Source organism: Oratosquilla oratoria, unplaced genomic scaffold (genome assembly GCF_046742065.1).
Source record: "Oratosquilla oratoria isolate Oo_2021 unplaced genomic scaffold, ASM4674206v1 SCAFFOLD83, whole genome shotgun sequence".
NCBI classification, from domain to species: Eukaryota; Metazoa; Arthropoda; class Malacostraca; order Stomatopoda; family Squillidae; genus Oratosquilla; species Oratosquilla oratoria.
In genome coordinates, this window is record NW_027467747.1 from 362,501 (window position 1) to 382,500 (window position 20,000).

Consider the following 20,000-nt stretch of genomic DNA (forward strand, 5'->3'; position numbering starts at 1 on the left):
CAGAGAGCACCTGGAAAAATTAAGACTGCGTCTACAGGACATTTCGGGTTTGAATTTTACAGTAGAAATGAACACAAATGGTAAACTTCCTTTTCTTGATGTCCTGGTTGATTCCACCTCTACTAATTTTATTACCAGTGTTTACCGTAAACCCACCAACTTAGATAAATGTATGAACGGTAACAGCGAATGCAGTGATAGTTATAAGAAAGGTGTTATTAGAGCATACGTCAGAAGAGCTATAAAAGTATGTTCGTCCTGGGAAGCACTACATGCAGAACTCCAGCATGTACGACAAATGCTCACCAATAATGGTTATGCTAACTGTGATTTTGACCGCATAACCAATAAATTACTGTGTGAACTTGGGTCCAACCAAAGCGCCAATAAGCCTAATTTCATTAACGTTTTTTATCGTAACACCTTCAGTGATGCCTACAAAAAGGATGAAAAAGCAATCAAGGACATAATTAAGAAAAATTGTCACCCCACTAAAGAGAACCATGAGATCCGAGTCCTTATATACTATCGTAACCCTAGAACCTGTTCAATGGTGATGAAAAACAACTGTAATAGTCGAGCTGACTTTACATCTAAAGCCAACGTGGTGTATTTATTCAAATGTCCAGCCGAGAATTGCACGTCTCGCGATACCACATACGTCGGGCACACCAGATGTACTCTCAGCCGAAGACTAACCTTTCACCAACAGGACGGAGCGATCAAGGACCATTATTCAAAATATCATAATAGAAATATTGACAGAGACACCTTAGTTCAATGTACCAAAATTATTGCGTACAGTGAGGACCCTAGAAGGTTGAAACTCTTGGAGGCATTCCACATCAGGGACTCTGCCCCCACTATAAATATCCAGTCGGACATGACGTCCAGCATTAAACTGTACAGTAGCGCTAACCTGAGACATCGCTACATTGAGGTCCCCTCTCCCCCTCCCCCTCCCCTCCTACCCCCCACTCCCCTCCTACCCCCCACTCCCCCACCACTCAGACGATCCGCCAGACTCCGTAATGGGAACTCGGATAGCAGTTTATGTATTTAAACCTTTCTCTCTCTCTATCATTTGTACTTTCCTTATAGACGTAAGTAATAACTCTTGTTATATATCTTTTGTTCTACCTGTTTATTTGTATTTGTATTTTTGTAATTTATTTTGTAACTTATATGTACCAACATTTGTATTCATTATTGCAGAAATTATGTCAATCCTGATGATGTCTCTTTGAAGACGAAAGCTCGAGAATATTAAATGGAAAACTTTGGAGAACTTGTATCAGCTCACCCTACAACTGGAAAAAAGTTGATAAGACAAATAGAAAACATTAAGAAAAAGTTTAACAATTGTCAGAATGCTGTCGTATTTAATTCTACATGCATCAAAGAAAACCTGCTTCCTTACTTCACGAATATATATATATATATATATATACAGTTTTATTCATCATTAGTTACCTCTATTAATATTCACATAAACTTAATAAAAAGAAGATAAATGTACACTGTAGTTGAACCACATAATAGTATTTCATTATACAGATGAGTATACGAAATAAAAATAAAAATATGATCTGACCCAGATTGGAATATGCAGTATTGATATTATCAATAAACGGGAATTTTATTTGTTTCTAGTCCTTTCCTTGCTTATTTTAGAAGGCTTATAGTCGATCCTTACCAACATCCTATCCGTACTGAAGACCTGTACTGTACAGTAAATACATATCCTGAGTACATGTACTGCTCTGTACTCTCAAACTTGAGCCAGGATACATTAGAAACACACAAATACAAGTGTCTTTTATTAAATCAATAACTTTTATTACGAATAATAATTTCCATCAGGAAATGTAAAAAGTAATTAACAACGAAAAAATGTATTTGAAGAGTTCCGATATGTAGAGAGTTATATATGAGGTGTCTACTACAGTACGTATGTACTACAACGCCATTGTAGGTAACGTATAGTATTAAGAATACAAACTTGCAAATATATACAGCTACCTTCAATTTCAGTTATTAAAGGGAGATATATCATTTTCAGTAGCATGAGCTAGACTTTTAATTCTAGTATGGCCAATAAAATTATTCATATTTCAATTTCAAATTTACAAATATATTTAGTTCATCAAACAAAAAGAAATCGTGTATGATAATTAGAAAATGAGTTCTGTTCTGCGTGGGAAGTGTCAATTTGTGAATCTAATTTGCACGCTTACAGGGAATCAGGGACAGACGAAGATGGCTCTAATAGACAGACGTCAGAGAGAATCGTCTCCACTGCACGTCTTCAACATCCATCAACACCCTCATCTCCATCTGTAGGTGCGTCACCGAGAGGTAGACATTCGATTCCCGGAACGGGATTAAAATATTTCAAACAAATTTGTTCGTACTTCCTTCGCCTTGCCACATTAGGAGACCTGACAAAGTATGACTGACCCTCTGTCCTACTATTATGAGCCGGAGACAAAAAGTTATACATAAAGACAACAATATCCGTGCTACTGGTTCTTCCTATGGTCATTCATAAGAAGACTCGAAAATGCTTTGGAGAAAACAAGAGATTAAAAGTGGAAATGGGTAGGAATGGAAGACAACAACAAGGGGGCAAAACTATTACTGATTGGAAGCCGCGAGATGGGAAACATAGTTGGAAACAAACAGAAAGTTGATTCTATAGGACTGACGTGGCGTACATATACACGTGCACATGAAACACACACACACAAGCACGCACACACATACATACATACACACACACACACAAATACACACACACACACACACAAAATAAACACACACACAGACACGAGTCCAACACGTGATCCAAGACCATGGAGAATCACACACACACACACACACATATATATATACACACACACACGCATACACACACACGCACACACACACATACACACACACAGGCGCGCACTCACATACGCAAATATATCTTTAGTGTCCTTTATAAATCTGAATATCTAAGAAGCTTCAACAAACTTTATTTTTCGAGTCAGATTTTGTTTTCTGTTTATAACTATTTTTCAAACCCCTCACATCCGGAAAACAATAGTCCTTGGTTCTCGTTTCTCATTCTTTTTAATGAGCATTTGTATAATTTTGATTAATATCACGATCCTCAACACTTACTCTTGTGCCATGTTGCAGCCTTGAAGAGAAAAAAAAAAAAAAAAAAAAAAAAAACAGGACTCACCAAAGAGAAATGACGTAATATTTTGTATATTGTAAATTTTCAGAGCATATTTTCTTGTATATATAAATTGTTAATAAAATGTAAGTTGAATATTACCCTCTGGCATTATAAAAAAGGCATATTAAAATAAATTACGTAATGTTCGTAATTATTTTCATTGGTAATGAAATAAATGAATGGTAAGGTAAGCTCATGACGTCACAGTCGCTATGCAAATGATACTTACTGGACACCGCGAGACTAGACTATCTCATCTAACATAACACAGGCTAACCTAATTTAAACTAACTTTTATCTAACCTGTCGCAACTTAATCAAACCTAACCTAATCTAACCTAACTTAATCTAATCTAACCTAGCCTAACCTAACCTGACCTAACCGAATATGTCAAATGAAAAGGACCTGAAATGAGGGTAAAATTAACAAGACCTCTGTCATAAAATAACAAATTAGCCACACAATGGATACCCTCTTTTTAGGATGAAAAAAAAAAATCGCTTAAGCATTTGGAATGTTTCTTCAGTGAAATGCTCCTTCAACACCATTGATTTATTGTTATCCATTTGTTTATTTTTTTAGCGTATTCAGATGAGGACGAAGAACCAATTCACACTACATTTTATGAAAAACCTATTGGGGTTATTTACATCTAAAAAAAACTATTCCCTCCTCTCTCCCTCTCTCTCTCTTTCCTTCGCTGTCTCCCACTCTTCCTTCCTCCACAACACCTCCAACTTACCAAAGAAAGAAGACATGAAAAATACAATTGTGGCAAACAAGCGGGAATGAAATATGGAAAGGAAATCTATACAAACGAAGGTTCTTACCGCCTGGGTCAAATTCTTTTCTAAATCATTGATTAATGTGACCCCCCCCACACACACACGCACACCCCTCTTTGGGTGCGGTGTAGAAAAAAGAGGAGGGAAGGAAGAGCGAGAGGGGAAGTTCGAATAGAGTTTTGATCTTGTAAAATCTGCTCAGAAATCGTCTCTGTCTAGATTGTTAAGGCAAGAGGATCTAGTATTTTGTAAATCTAAAGATGTATTGCTATCTATTTTCCGCCATGAAAAAATAGATATTACGTTGATGTACTTTGATTAACAAAATTGATATTCAATTTTGTATTAACATATCGTGTAGGTGTACACCTCTTTAGTAATTTCTTTTATTCCCTTCTATGCTTTTCATCCTTTTCCTTTCATTTCGTCCTTCGTCGGACTCTTCTGTTCACATAACTGTTGCATAATCAGTCTCTGACAGATATGAATGAGCTTTCATATTGAATTATCTTTTGGAATATATTTTCGTTGTGTTATGATCATATTATACATTAACTTTCTCACATGATTCTCATCCCTATGTAAGAGCCTGTACAAGGCAAGATAAGGGTCTTGTCATCATTATTCTTTCTGTCTCAGTTTGCTGAGACCAGTTTTATGCAATACGATGAGCCTGGATAGAGTTGGGAGACTGGTTATTATCATTCAGTCATTTGAGATTTTTTGTCTCTTTTATAGTATACGCATTTTCTTCATTATTCTTAACTAAAAAAAACAAAAGAAAAAAAAAAAATCCTGGATTTTATCTTCACAGGCTACACATGACTCCCACTTGCCCTGGCTATCCAAACACTTTGAGTGAATGACCTCTTAAAATGAAGGTAAGCTCATAGGAATCAAGGCTAGTCACTTTTTTATGACTGGTTATTTGATGAATAAAATTATTATATTGTAAGTTCCGGGCTAAAGTCTTTCTGTCCTTTCAGCAGAGGGATCCTCGAGATTACACATATCAGGACAATTTTAGTTATTATTTTCATTTGAATGACGGTCAAGACAGAGCCTAGTACTGTCTAATGTCAGTTATTTTTTCTAATATCAAGATCAGAATAAAAAAGATATACTATATTTTTCTACAAAATGATTAGGGGAATAACGAAAGGAAAGATACATTTTTCCTCTACTTCCTAAAAAAAAATCATATTAATAAAATAAAATAAAAAATAATGATGCCTATGCTGTTTCCTCTCTTAGTTTCTGTTCTGGCCCACTCTAGGGCATGACACAATACACTTTCTTTTTTGATTCTTTTTCACGAGACTTTTTGATTATTTTTCATTTTTACCGTTTATTTCCTAATATTCCTCTTCACATGAAAAGAACCATCTGTCGATATATAATATATAGAGTACATGAATAATCATATATATATATATATATATATATATATATATATATATATATATATATATATATATATATATATATATATACAGGTATATGTTTGCGTAAGTAACCACTAGGAAAAGTAAACTAACGAAGCAGAGCGCTTTCGTATAATTACATCTTCAGTGCAGATACAAAGAAGGAATTATAATTCATTATTCCTTCTTTGTATCTGCACTGAAGATGTAATTATACGAAAGCGCTCTGCTTCTTTAGTTTACTTTTCCTAGTGGTTACTTACGCATTTGTGAACACACGCTCCTAGTGTTTTTATTGCATATATATGTTTGTATGTGTGTGTGTATTAAATATATAGAGTACATAAATAATCTAAAGGTTTTTACTAATATAACTCCCCCCCTATTGGTACAAAAAGTGTCCCTCAATGCAATACAATCAAATGGGGTTTTATATAGCTAGACGTAGCAGTTGCTGTGTGTGGGTGCGTGTATGTATGTATGTGTGTGTGTGTGTGTGTGTGTACACGCTATTTAGTGTAGGCATTCAGTATAGACATTCAGACAAACTATCTGATATTGCTTACCTTATTCCTCGTTTAATCCTTTGTTTACTTGCATAACATTTTGCAAACCCGCACATGTACTGGAGCATGGAATATACATATTAATGTATAAATGTAAAAAGACAAATAAAAGACCTAGGAAGAAGAAATTATGTATACCAGGGAAAGCATTTACATATGATTTAGAATTGTTTGGATAGTCGAAAGAAGATCTGTTGGTTTAGTCCACGATCACTGAGTAATTCGAAATTCTGAAATATTAACCTGGGCCTACCAGGAAGAGCCTTGCCACAGGAAACCTTAAGGGGCAAAGATGTAGAATAAGGGATTTTTTTTTTTTTTTTTTTGTCTTTAGTTAATCTTATTTGATTTCATTTTATCTATCTCATGTGGTTTTATTTAATTTTATTTTTCTTTTCATTCCGTCTTGTTTTATTATATTTATTTTATGTTAGTCTGTTTTGTTTAGGTTTATAGTAATTTGTTTTATTTTATATTATTTCATTCTATTAAGTTATATATTCATTTATTATCATATCAAAAAAAAATATTTCATATTTAATTTTTCTATGAAGCTCTGAGCACTCATCCGTGAGGGTAATAGCTGTCGATCACAAGTCCAACACGTGATTCATGACTATGGTAAATCACATATACCTTGAAACTATTTAATCTAAGAATAAGACACAAAACACCACGATCGCTTTTCTTTTACTTTATACTTATATTACGTTTAGGTAAATATATTTAACTAAACACACACGCACACACACACACACTGCGTGGCGCAGTGGTAGAGTTCCTGGTTGCCACTACGGCGGCCCGAGTTCGAATCCCTTCCAGAGCTGAAATAATTTCAGTATCGCTGCATTTCGAGTCGTTACTCCAACTCTCGTGGGCTGGAGTTGTGTGTATGTGCGCGTAAGGTCACAGCATTACCCACAGATCGGTCGTATGAGCTCTGAGCTCTCTTACGAGAGGGAAATAGCTGTCGATCACGAGTCCAACACGTGATCTAAGACAATGGTGAATCACACATACACATATACACACACAAACACACACACACACACATACACACACACATATACACACACACCTTTTTCTTCACCATTATTCCTTTTCTTCCTTGTCTTAAAGACCTTGAGACTCTTTTTTTTCTTCCTTGTCTTAAAGACCTAATCTCCCTCGTCCATAACCAAAAGAGCTTCTATGACCAAAATCACTTGTTCTAAGCTCCCACTTTAGCTCGGCATGCTGTCTTTCTCTCTCTCTCTTTTTCTCTCTCTCTCTCTCTCTCTTTTTCTCTCTTAAAGTAGCCAAATGCCTCGTCATCTAATTAGTGAGGCGCATGAAAGGATTAACGAGGTTCACACTTTTTTATTCTAATTTTTATTTTATTTTTTTCCTCTGGATCTTCCAGATAGTTCTAAAACTTGGAAAAAAAAATACTCCAGACATATTCAAGAATAATTATACTATTTCACTTTCCTCATTTAATAAATAACCCTACTAACATAAAATATTCATACGAAAGCCTGCCTACACTGTATCTTTGAAATAACAGCACGCACAAAAGTACAAATAATTTCAATAGAGTAAAAACAAGTAATATTTTCTTTTCATCACGGTCATGGTCAGTCAAAATTTTTTAACTTTTGTAAGTTGTGATCATTTCACTTCTGTGTTTCTCCTGTGTTGTTCTTCCAATTACATGTGTGCTCCTCAATTGTTGGTTGAATTTCTTACCTTCTTTCTTTCAAGGGCCATGATATGTGGGAACTGTCCACCGGCTTGCGCTATTGATGGTGGTTTTAATATTAATAATGATGATGATGATAATAATAATAATAATAACGATAATAATAATAACAATAATAATAATAATAATAACAATAATAATAATAAAAATAATAATAACAATAATGATAATAAAAATGAGAGCTATTTAAATAATAATAATAATAACAATAATAATAATAATAATAACAATAATAATGATAATGATAGAAAACAAAACAACAATAATGATAACAATAATAATAAAAACAACAACAACAATAATAATAATAATAATGATAATAATGACAATAATAGTAATAATAACAATAATGATAACAATTATAATGACATTAATAATTATAATGATAATAACATATAACATGGAACATAAGAGAGAAAGAGAGGAGTAGTTTAAATGTGTTTCAGATGAAATGCCTGAGAAATATGGTAGGGGTGAGAAAAGAGGAGGTGAGGAGGAGAGGTGTGGTGGAGAGGAGTTGGGAGATAGGGTTGATGAAAGATTATTGGAATGGTCTGGACACATGGAAAGAATGGGTGAAGAAAGACAAGTAAAAGATGTGTGGAAAGCAAAGGTGGAAGGAGTGAACATGAGGAAGGACCCCAATGATGAGATGGATGGATGGCATGATGGGACTGGGAGAGAGGGGAATGTCTGTCGAGGAAGAAAGGAAGATGACAGAATATAGGAGTGAGTGGAAAAATGTTGTGTATGGATGATACTGTAATGCATGTAAGGGAGTGGGTGGGGGATGGGGGGTGAGGGAGTATGTGTAAATATTTTCACGCAGTCCGTCTTCTCTTTTTCTGCATAAGGTGACAGAAAGGGAGTTTAACCAATCAAATGAAGCGGCCTTGCTGTCGATGTACTGTGTCTTGCTGCATTGCTTCTGATCCAGGGCAGTGGGCGAGATGGGGATGACCCGTCACCCAGGAGTCAAGAAAAAAAAGAGGGAGGGGTGGTGAAGGGGAGTGGAGTATGTGGGGATGAAATGGGTGGGGGTGGATTTATGCCTTTGATTTTGGCTACCTCCCTTGTAAGGGGAAAAAGCCGTTAGTATATGTATGTATACTGATAATGATAATAATATCAGTAATAACAACAACAACGACTATAATAACAAAAACAACAACAATATTAATAATAATAATAATAATAATAATAATAATAACAATTGTAATAAAAATAGTAATAACAATAATGATAACAATGATAATAATAATAATAATGCAAAAAAGGAAATCATAATATTGATAATAATAATAGTAGTAGTAATGATAATTACAATGAATATGACAATAATAATATTAATAATAATAATGAAAATGATAATGATAATGATAACAATGATAAATAATTATAATAATAGTAATAATAGTTATAATAGTAATAATAATGTTTATAATATCAACAATAATCATAATAATAACAACTGTAGGTGCAACGGACGTAAGAAGGCCTGATGTCAACAAGAATGAAGTGACAAGTGTATGACAATTCATGCGATTCCCCAACATATTAAATTTTCCTCTTTACATATGATTAGTGCAAGTTATATTATTCATCTTAGGGCTTTTTTCATTTATTTTTATTATTTATTTTTTTTAATAATTTTTATATACTATTCATTTTCTACTTCTTGTTTATGTTGATATATGTATATGATTTTCTTTACTTTTCTTTCATAAATTTAAAAGATTTCTACTTTATTCAGCGCGTCCAACATGAAGTCATGGTGCAAAAGAATCGAAGTAGTTTTATTCTGGCTAAAGACAGACGATTTTATTCACCTATTCATCACATTCTTTCGACAAATGAAATGTTAAAAAAGGCATTTCTTCAAAGCTTAACGTGTGACGCCATGTCGCGTTGCTTTCTGAGCTCCTGGCAGAACCTCACGAAAATAAGTAGATAAATAATTAAATGAACAGATAAACAGTATTCAAACGTCTATACAAGTTCAATCATAGGTTACATGAAGATAATCAAACGTCTATAAATGTTTATTGTGACATGACATAAACGATTAAAAAAAAAATTATCACCTTTATGATTGACCTAGCGAGAAAGAGAAACAGAGAGAGAGAGAGAGAGAGAGAGAGAGAGAGAGAGAGAGAGAGAGAGAGAGAGAGAGAGAGAGAGAGAGAGAGAGAGAGAGAGAGAGAGAGAGAGAGAGAGAGAGAGAGAGAGAGAGAGAACGGGAGAATTTGACGACAACGTCGGGAGACTTTGACGACTCCTTTTGGAGACTGAAGACTCCTTTGGGAGATTTTGAAGACTACTTCGTAATACTTCAAAGTTGAATAACCTTGGAATTTCCACGGGTCCTATGTGACATGACATAAACGATTCAAAAGTTTTTATTGCCTTTATGATTGACCTAACATGAAAGAGAGAGAGAGAGAGAGAGAGAGAGAGAGAGAGAGAGAGAGAGAGAGAGAGAGAGAAAGAGAGAGAGAGAGAGAGACGACGGAGAATTTGACGTCGGGTGACTTTGACGACTCCTTTTGGAGACTAAAGACTCCTTCGGGAGATTTTGAAGACTCCTTCGTAAATTCCGTGGAATTTCCACGGGTCGTGCTAGTAATAGTAATAATAATGATAATAGTAATAATAATAATGATAATAATAATAATAATAATAACAATAATAATAACAATAATGATGATGATAATAATAATGATAATAATGAAAATAAAAATAATAATGATAATAATGATAAATAGTTATAATAATAGTGATAATGATTATAATAATAATAATGATAATAATATCAATTATAATGATAATAACAACTGTAGGTGCAACGGAGGTAAGAAGGCCTGATGTCAACAGGAATAAAAGTGACAAGTGTCTGACAATTCATGCGATTCCCCAACGCATTAAATTTTCTTCTTCATATATGATTAGGGCAAGTTATATTATTCAGCTGAGGGCTTTTTTTTATATTATTTCTTTTAATAATTTTTATATATTTTCTATTAATTTTCTACTTCTTGTCATGTTGATATACATATGATTTTCTTTACTTCTATTTCACATATCTAATTTTTTTCTACTATATTTTTAATTTTTCTTGTATTCTTTTTATCTTTTCTTTGTTCCAATTTCAATTTTTCTATATATATATATATATATATACACATTTTATCATAATTATTGATGTAATAATTCTTTGTAATGGTTCTACGTATTTAGTCACCTCAGTAAATGTTCTCATAAACAAAATTTGGATATATTTTTCTTGCCATATATCCATGTTGGTTATAACTATTCCCCCTGTAGTTTATTGAATTCTGATTTTGACAATTTCTGGCACTTGGATTTTGGTGTCGATAATTGTAGTGCCAGTAGATGTGGCTTTCTTCCTCAATGCGTGGGACGTAGCAGAATGTATTGTCGTACTAATTTGTTTTTCGTCCAATATCATTTCTGGTCGCAGGTGGCCTACTATACTCAGTTGGTCTCGTGTTTGGTACCTGCCTTTCTCTAGTATTGTAGGTTCTGTGGTACTCATTGCAACTGTTGTTTTGGTACTGCCTTTGTTGGTAATTATTTTGGTGTCTTAGTTTACGTTGATTACCCCTTTTCTGTTCGGCTTTTTCGATTGGCTGTCCGCGAAGGTTTCTGCTTTCTTGAGTGTTCCTTGCGCAGGATTCAGCCATCTTTCTTTTCGCCTTTCTTTGGAGGGCAGAGATGCTTAAAGGCTCACTAACGAACTCTTCTTGCTTAACTTGAGATAAATAAGCTTTGTATTTTCGAGTTCGTCTTTCTCTGTGGGTGAGAGTTTTGGTTTCTGACTCTTGTTGACAGGTTTCCTCTTCTGTTTGACTTTCGATCGAAACCTTGTCATTTTGAGGTGAAGAAAGCGTAGACACATTTTTTTCTTCTATTGGTGGGTCTTTCTCTCGACCCTCACAAGCTTCAGAATGTTGTTGACCGCATTCATCGAAATCATCGGCGTTATATTCAGCGTCCATTGTCTCTTCTTTTTTGTTATCACCGATCTTAACCAATAAAGGTGAACTCGAGACAGAATCTTCCTTGTATTCATCAGGAAGAATAACATCTACTGGTATTAAAAGCTCCTGGGTATTGTCTGGAACGCCTTCTACGAGTATCTCTTCTTTATCAGTATTTGTAACCTTTTTGTCTTCTTGCAGAATCTTTTCTTCCTCGAGATGTTTCTGCTTCTTTTCAGGTTTCTGGTTGGGCTCATAATCTCCCTTATTCTCTTGAGGAATGTCGATGGAACAAGACTCTTTATAATCTAAGAGTTCCAACTGGTCTTCGCCAGTTTCATTTGAGGCTTTAATTCCGCAGGAGTTTACTTTTTGGAAAGCCTCACGACACCATTTGGAAACTTTCTGGAGGGCTTTGCCAATGCCCCGGACGATGATGTTGGAGCAGCCGGCCATTTCTAATGCGCTTGAAGATCCTGTGGACGATCTTCTCTTGTCTTCTCAATTGGCTGTCGTCGCCAGTCTGATGAACAGGTGAAATCAGTTTGCGACATATGATTTCATGAAAGCTTTGCATACTTTTAAGTTAATGTACAACTCACTGTGGTGATTCTATTTCATTAAATATCACCAATATTTGAAAATAGGAGAGCATATTGGTTTTGACGGAACACATTATCCTAACCCCAAAGAATTAGATTAATTGTAATAAAGGACATGCCTACTTATGTTAGTGTACACATACTATAACATACATACAAATGATGTTTATATCCCTCATGCACACATGTAGATCTTGTATCAAAGCAGGCACAAATTCTACAGCTATTGCGGATTCGCCTGATATGAGTCAAAATATTTACTTCTGACTTCATAAGGTCCATGGTATTGAGGAAAAGTCCTCTTCAAAATTCATAAGCGCATGATTTATTGATTGATTGATTGATTTTTTTTTTGTTTTTTGTTTTTTTTTACAAGAGAGGAAGATGTTACCCAACCAAGGGGAAATATGACGCCCACCTGAAGGGGCCCTCTAGGGACCGAGACCCACTGACATATTCGTTTTCAAGAAGTGGAAGGAATTTCCAATACCAGAATGTACTAGTATTTTTTGTCCTGGATATCACTTGTGATTTTATTAATTGCCATGGCATTCTTAGATGTAAAGGCTGTGTTATTATCATTATTATTATTATTTTATTATTATTATCATCATTATCATATTATCATTATCAATGTTAACATCCTATAGCTATTGTAAATAATCATATAATAATAATGATAATAAAGATAATAATAATATTAATAATAACAATAATAATAATAGTTAATATCAAAATAATAACAATGATAATAATAATGATAATAATAGTAATAACAATAATAATAATGATAACAATGATAATATTAACAATAATAATAATAAATACAACCATAACAACAATAATAATAATAATAATAATAATAATAATAAAAATAATAAGAATAAGAATAATTATCATAATAACGTTAATGATGATGATGATAACAATAATATTAATAATAATATTAATAATAGAATAATATTAATAATAATAATATTGATAATAATAATAATTATGACAATTACAATAATAATAATAATCAGAATGATAATGGTAATAATGATAATAATAATAATAATAATGATAATAATAATAATAATAATAATAATAATAATAAAAATAATAATAATTACTATAATAATAATGTTATTGATGATGATGATAATAATAATAATAATAACAATAATAACAATAATAATGATAATAACAGTAATAATAATATTAATAATATTATTAATAAAGATATTGATAATAATAATGATAATAATAATAATGATAATAATAACAGAACTAATAATACTCGTACATACATACATACATATACCAAAACCTTTTTCCCCTTTACAAGGGAGGAAGGCAAATAACAAAGTCATAAAACCACTCCCATTCATTCCCCACATACTCCACTCCCATCCAGCCCCTTCCCTCACTCTTATCTTGGCTCCTTCTGGATGATGGGTCATCCCTGCATCTCGCCCACTGCCCTGGGTCAAAAGCAATGTCGCAAGAAACAGCACATCCACGGCAAGATCGTTTCATTAATTAAACCATCGAACCTACCCGTCTCTGTCCCCTCAGGCACAAATAGAGAAGACGCAAAGAAATCCATTCGGGCTGCGTCAATTTGCTTTTCAACACTCCCTCACCGCCCTTTCCCACCCACTCCCCCTCATGTATCATAGTATCATCCTTACACAACCATTCTCCATTCACCCCTACTCTTTTGTCTTCTCCTGTCCTTCCTCAACAGACATTATCCCTCATTCCCAATGCCGTTTTACCCCATCCATCCATCTAATCCTTGGTCGCCCCTCGTGTTCACTCCTACCTCTGCCTGTCACACCTTTTTTACTAATCTTTCTTCGCTCACTCTTTCCATGTGTCCAAACCATCCCTTAACTTTTTCATTATCCCCATCTCCCAACTCTCTTTTCACACCCGTTTTCCACCTCAACTTCTCGTTTCTCATTCTATCCTAGTAACCCCTATCATACTTGTCAGAGTAATAATGACACGTAATAATAATAATAATATAATAATAATATTAATAATATTGACAATAATGATGATAATTATAATACTAGTATTGATATTTATAGTAACAGGAAATAATGATAATAATGATAGCTATTAGAAATAATAATAATAATAATAATAGTAGTAGTAGTAATAATAATAAAACATACATATACCAAGGTTTTCCCCCTTACAAGGGAGGTAGCCAAGAAGGAAAAGGAATAAAATCATTTCCACCCATTCCATCCTTGAATACACTCTACATCCCTCCACCGTCCCTCCCATCTTAGCACCTCCTGGATGACGGGTCATCCCTGCACCTTGTCCACTGCCCTGGGTCACAGGCAGTGTCGCAAAACACAGCACATCCACAGCAAGGCCGCTTCATTAAATTGGTGACCCCCCCTCACCGTCCCCCCATGCATAAAAAGAGAAGACGGGGAGAAATCCCTTCGGGCTGCGTCAAATTTTGCTCACATATACTACCTCACCCCCATCCCTCCACCTATTCCACCTCATGCATCACAACATCGTCCATATACAACCATTCTCCATTCGCCCCTATCTTCTGTCCTCTCTCGTCCTTCCTCAACAAACATTCCCCTCTTCCCCAAAGCCCCCTTCACCCCATTCATCCACCTCATCCTAGGACGTCCCCTCATGTTCACTCACTCCACATCTGCCTTCCATACCTCTTTTACTAGTCTTTCTTCACTCATTCTTTCCATGTGTCCAAACCATCCTAATACTCTTTCATCAACCCTATCTACCAACTCCCTTTCCATCCCCGTTCTTCTCCTCACCTCCTCATTTCTCACTCTATCTAGCCTAGTAACCCCCATCATACTTTTCAGACACCTCATCTCAAACACATTCAAATTCCTTCTCTCTTCTTCTCTTATGTTCCATGTTTCTGCCCCATACAGTGCTGTTGGCACAATCACTCCTCCATACAGTCTCCTCTTAGCATCCATTCCCAAATGTCTATTCCTCATTACACTCTTCAATCCACCAAGGCATTTACTCGCTTCTCTCAATCTACATTCTACCTCCACCTTTTCCTGCCATATTTGCACCCAAGTATCTAAAACTATTCACTTCCTCCAGTCCCTCTCCCTTTATGCTCACTTCCAGTCTACTGCCACTTTCACCCCTTGTACATCTCATCACCTTACTTTTACCCACATTTATCTTTAGCTTTCTTCTATCACATACTCTCCCAAACTCCGTCACCAACTTCCTCAGTCCCTCCTCTGATCCCGCCACAAGCGCAGTGTCGTCAGAAAACAACAGCTGGCTCACCTCCCACTTTTCTCCATTTTCTTTAACCATCTCCAATCCCTGATCCACTACCCTTGCATTTACCTCTCGCAGTACCCCATCCATGTATAAGTTGAACAGCCAGGGCGACATAACGCATCCTTCACGAAGTCCCACCCTTACCTCGAACTACTCACTCTCACCATTTCTAATCCTGACAAAAGCTCTACTACTCTCATAAAAACTCTTGCCAGCTCCTAGAAGCTTTCCTCTTATCCCATATATCTGCATATTCTCCCACAATGCCTTTCTGTCTACCCTAACGTAAGATTTTTCCAGATCTATAAAAGCCCAAAAAACATCCTTCCTCTTTCCTATAGCTTTCTCACATATTTATCTTATCAGAAATAATAATAATAATAATAATAATAATAATAATAATAATAATAATAATAATAATAATAATAATAATAATAATAATAGTAGTAGTAATAATAATAATAATAATAATAATAACAATAATAATAGTAGTAGTAGTAATAATAATAATAATATTAATAATAACAATAATAATAATAAATACAATAATGATAATAACAATAACAATAATAACATTAATAATAATAATAGTATTAATAATGATAATGATAATAATAATAATAACATTAATAATTATAATAGTAATAACATGTAACATGGAACATAACAGAGAAAGAGAGGAATAGTTTAAATGTGTTTCGGATGAAATGCCTGAGAAATATGGTAGGGGTGAGAAAAGAGGAGGTGAGGAGGAGAGGTGTGGTGCAAAGGAGTTGGGAGATAGGGGCGATGAAAGATTATTGGAATGGTCTGGACACATGGAAAGAATGAGTGAAGAAAGACAAGTAGAAGAGGTGTGGAAAGCAAAGGTGGAAGGAGTGAACATGAGGGAGGCGGCCAATGATGAGATGGATGGATGGGATAATGGGGGCATTGGGAAAGAGGGGAATGTCTGTTGAGGAAGAAAGGAAGATGACAGAAGATATGGGTGAATGGAAAATAGTTGTGTATGGATGATACTGTAATGCATGGAAGGGAGTGGGTGGGGGATGGGTGAGAGGGAGTGTGTGTAAATATTTTGACGCAGTCCGAAGGTATTTCTCCCCGACTTCTCCACGGCTTTGCTGTGGATGTACTGTGTCTTGCTACATTTTTTCTCACCCAGGGCAGTGGGCGAGATGCAGGGATGACCCGTCATCCAGGAGTCAAGAAAAAAGAGAGGGAGGGAGGAGTGGTCGATGGGAATGGAGTACGTGGGGATGATATGGCTGGAAGTGAAATTATGCCTTTGATTTTGGCTACCTCCCTTGTAAGGGGAAAAAGCCGTTAATATATGTATGTATGATGATAATGATAATAATAACAGTAATAAGAACAGCAACGACTATAATATTAATAATAATAATAATAATAATAATAATAATAATAACAATGATAATAACAGTAATAATACCAATGGTAATAATAACGAGTAATAAAAAGTAATAATGATAATCATAATAATAATAATGATAATAATAACAAAATCATAACAATAGTAATAATAAGAATGATAATAAGAATAAAGCTATTAATATTAATAACAATAATAATAATAATAATAATAATAATAATAAAAAGAAAATCATAATATCAATAATAATAATAGTAGTAGTAATAATTATTACAATGAATATGATAATGTTAATAATAATAATAATCTATATACTTATAAAATTCTGATAATCTTGTTTGTCATCATGCTTGCTTGCTTGAAACAGTCACCCAGCCAATCAGAAGAAGAGATCTTACGTCACGACTGAACACCAGCCAATCAGAAGAGATATGACGTCACAACTGAGTACCAGCAAATCAGAAGAAGAGATCAGAAGAGATATGACGTCACGACTGAGGACTAGCCAATCAGAACAGACATGACATCACGACATCAGCTCTGTGGGTCCTAAGGAACCCCACCTCTGAGCGCGTGACGTCACGACTGCTAATTTTCCAATTTGCCAATTTCTTAATTTCCAATTTCCCGATTACATATTTTCTGACCATTAATATTTAAAATTTTCATATTCATTATCTAAAAGTATAGCCAAATCCTGAATTAGCATCTATGAGGCATAATGAGTACATTACCATGTTACGTAGTGTTCCAAGCAACGACATGACGTCACAATTTTCCGATTACATATTTTCTGACCATTAATATCTAAAATTTTCATATTCAGTATTTAAAAGTAGTCAAATCCTGAATTAGCATCTATGAGGCATTATGAGTTTATTCAAATATTACGAACCGTATGAATCATATGATGCGTAGTTTTCAAGGCAACGACGACATGACTTGACACTCTTCTGCATTTCACTTCTTATAACTAATCAAGTCACTGCCTTCGTCTAGACCTCTAAATCATACTCAATTTGATATAGAAACTTATTTTCCGTGATTTATACTATACGGTGACGGTGACATAGTATATCTATCATAAAGTTTGTATTTAAAAACGTTGCTACTCGCTAAGTCCCATGGGACTCCCTGAATGATAATGAGTGGGAGTGGGATTGGGAGTGGGATGACGGGACGTGACATAACATAAGCGTAATTAAGGAGGCTCTCCTTATTTAATTTCTTGAGAACGCCTTTATCCAGTTTACTTTCCTTCGAGAGAGCACGAGGACCACACACAACTCGTAAGTCTTAAGCTAATAGTAACCTGCTTTAAAAACAAGAGCCATTTGAGATTTTATTTGACCCAACGGGTCACGGGTGGTCTAGTAATAAAAAAAGAAATATTAATAACAATAATAATAAATAATAATTTCAATAATAATGATAATAATAACTGTAAGTGCAACGGAGGTAAGAGGGCCTGATGTCAACAAGAATGAAAGTGACAAGTGTATGACAATTCATGCCATTCCCCAACGCAATCAATTTTCTTCTTCATATATGATAAAGGCAAATTATATTATTCAGCTGAGGGTTTTTTTCTATTATTTTTCTATAATTTCTATATATTTTCTAGTAATTTTCTACTTATGTTGATATACATATGATTTTCTTTACTTTTCTTTCATATATTTAATTCCTTTCTACTTTATTTCTTATTCTTCTTATATTCTTATTATCTTTTCTTTATTCTAGTTTCAATTTTTCTATATATATATATCTTATCATCATTATTGATGTTATAATTCTTTGTATTGGTTCTACCTATTTAGTCACCTCAGTAAATGTTCCCATAAACAAAATTTGGATATATTTTTCTTGCCATATATCCATATTGGTTATAACTATTTCTCCTGTAGTTTATTGAATTCTGATTTTGACCATTTCTGGCACTTGGATTATGGTGTCGATAATTGTAGTGCCGGTAGATGTGGCTTTCTTCCTCATTGCCTCGGACGTAGCAGAAAGTATTGTCGTAGTAATTTGTTTTTCGTCCAATATCATTTCTGGTCCCAAGTGCCCTATTGTACTCACTTGGTCTCGTGTTTGGTACCTGCCTTTGCCAAGTATTGTAGGTTCTGTGGTACTCATTGCAACTGTTGTCTTGGCACGGCCTTTGTTGGTAATTATACTGGTGTCTGTGTTTACGTTGATTGCCCTTTTTCTGGTCGGCTTTTTGGATTGGCTGTCCGCGAAGGTTTCTGCTTTCTTGAGTGTTCCTTCCCTAGGATTCAGCCATCTTCCTTTTCGCCTTTCTTTGGAGGGCAGAGTTGCTCAGAGACTCATTCCCGAACTCTTCTTGCTTAACTTGTGCTAAGTACGCTTTGTATTTTCGAGTTCTTCTTTCTTTGTGGGTGAGATTTTTGGTTTCTGACTCTTGTGGACAACTTTCCTCTTCTGTTTGACTTGCGATCGAAACCTTGTCATTTTGAGGTGAAGAAAGCGTAGACACATTTTTTTCTTCTATTGGTGGGTCTTCCTCTCGACCCTCAGAAGCTTCAGAATGTTGTTGACCGCATTCATCGAAATCATCGGCGTTATATTCAGCGTCTACTGTCTCTTCTTGTTTGTTATCATCGTTCTTAACCAATAAAGGTAAACTACATACAGACTCTTTTTTGTATTCATCAGGATGAATAACATCTACGGGTATTAAAAGTTCCTGGGTATTTTCTTGAACGCCTTGTTCGAGTACCTCCTCTTTATCAGTATTAGAAACCTTTTCCTCTTCTTGCACAATCTTCTCTTCCTCGAGATGTTTCTGCTTCTCTTTAGGTTTCTGGTTGGGTTCATAATCTCCCTTATTCTCCTGTGGGCTGTCGATGGAACAAAACCTTTCAAAATGTAAGAGTTCCAACTGCTTTTCGCCAGCTTCTGTTGAGGCTTTAATTCCGCAGCAGTTCAGTTTTTGGA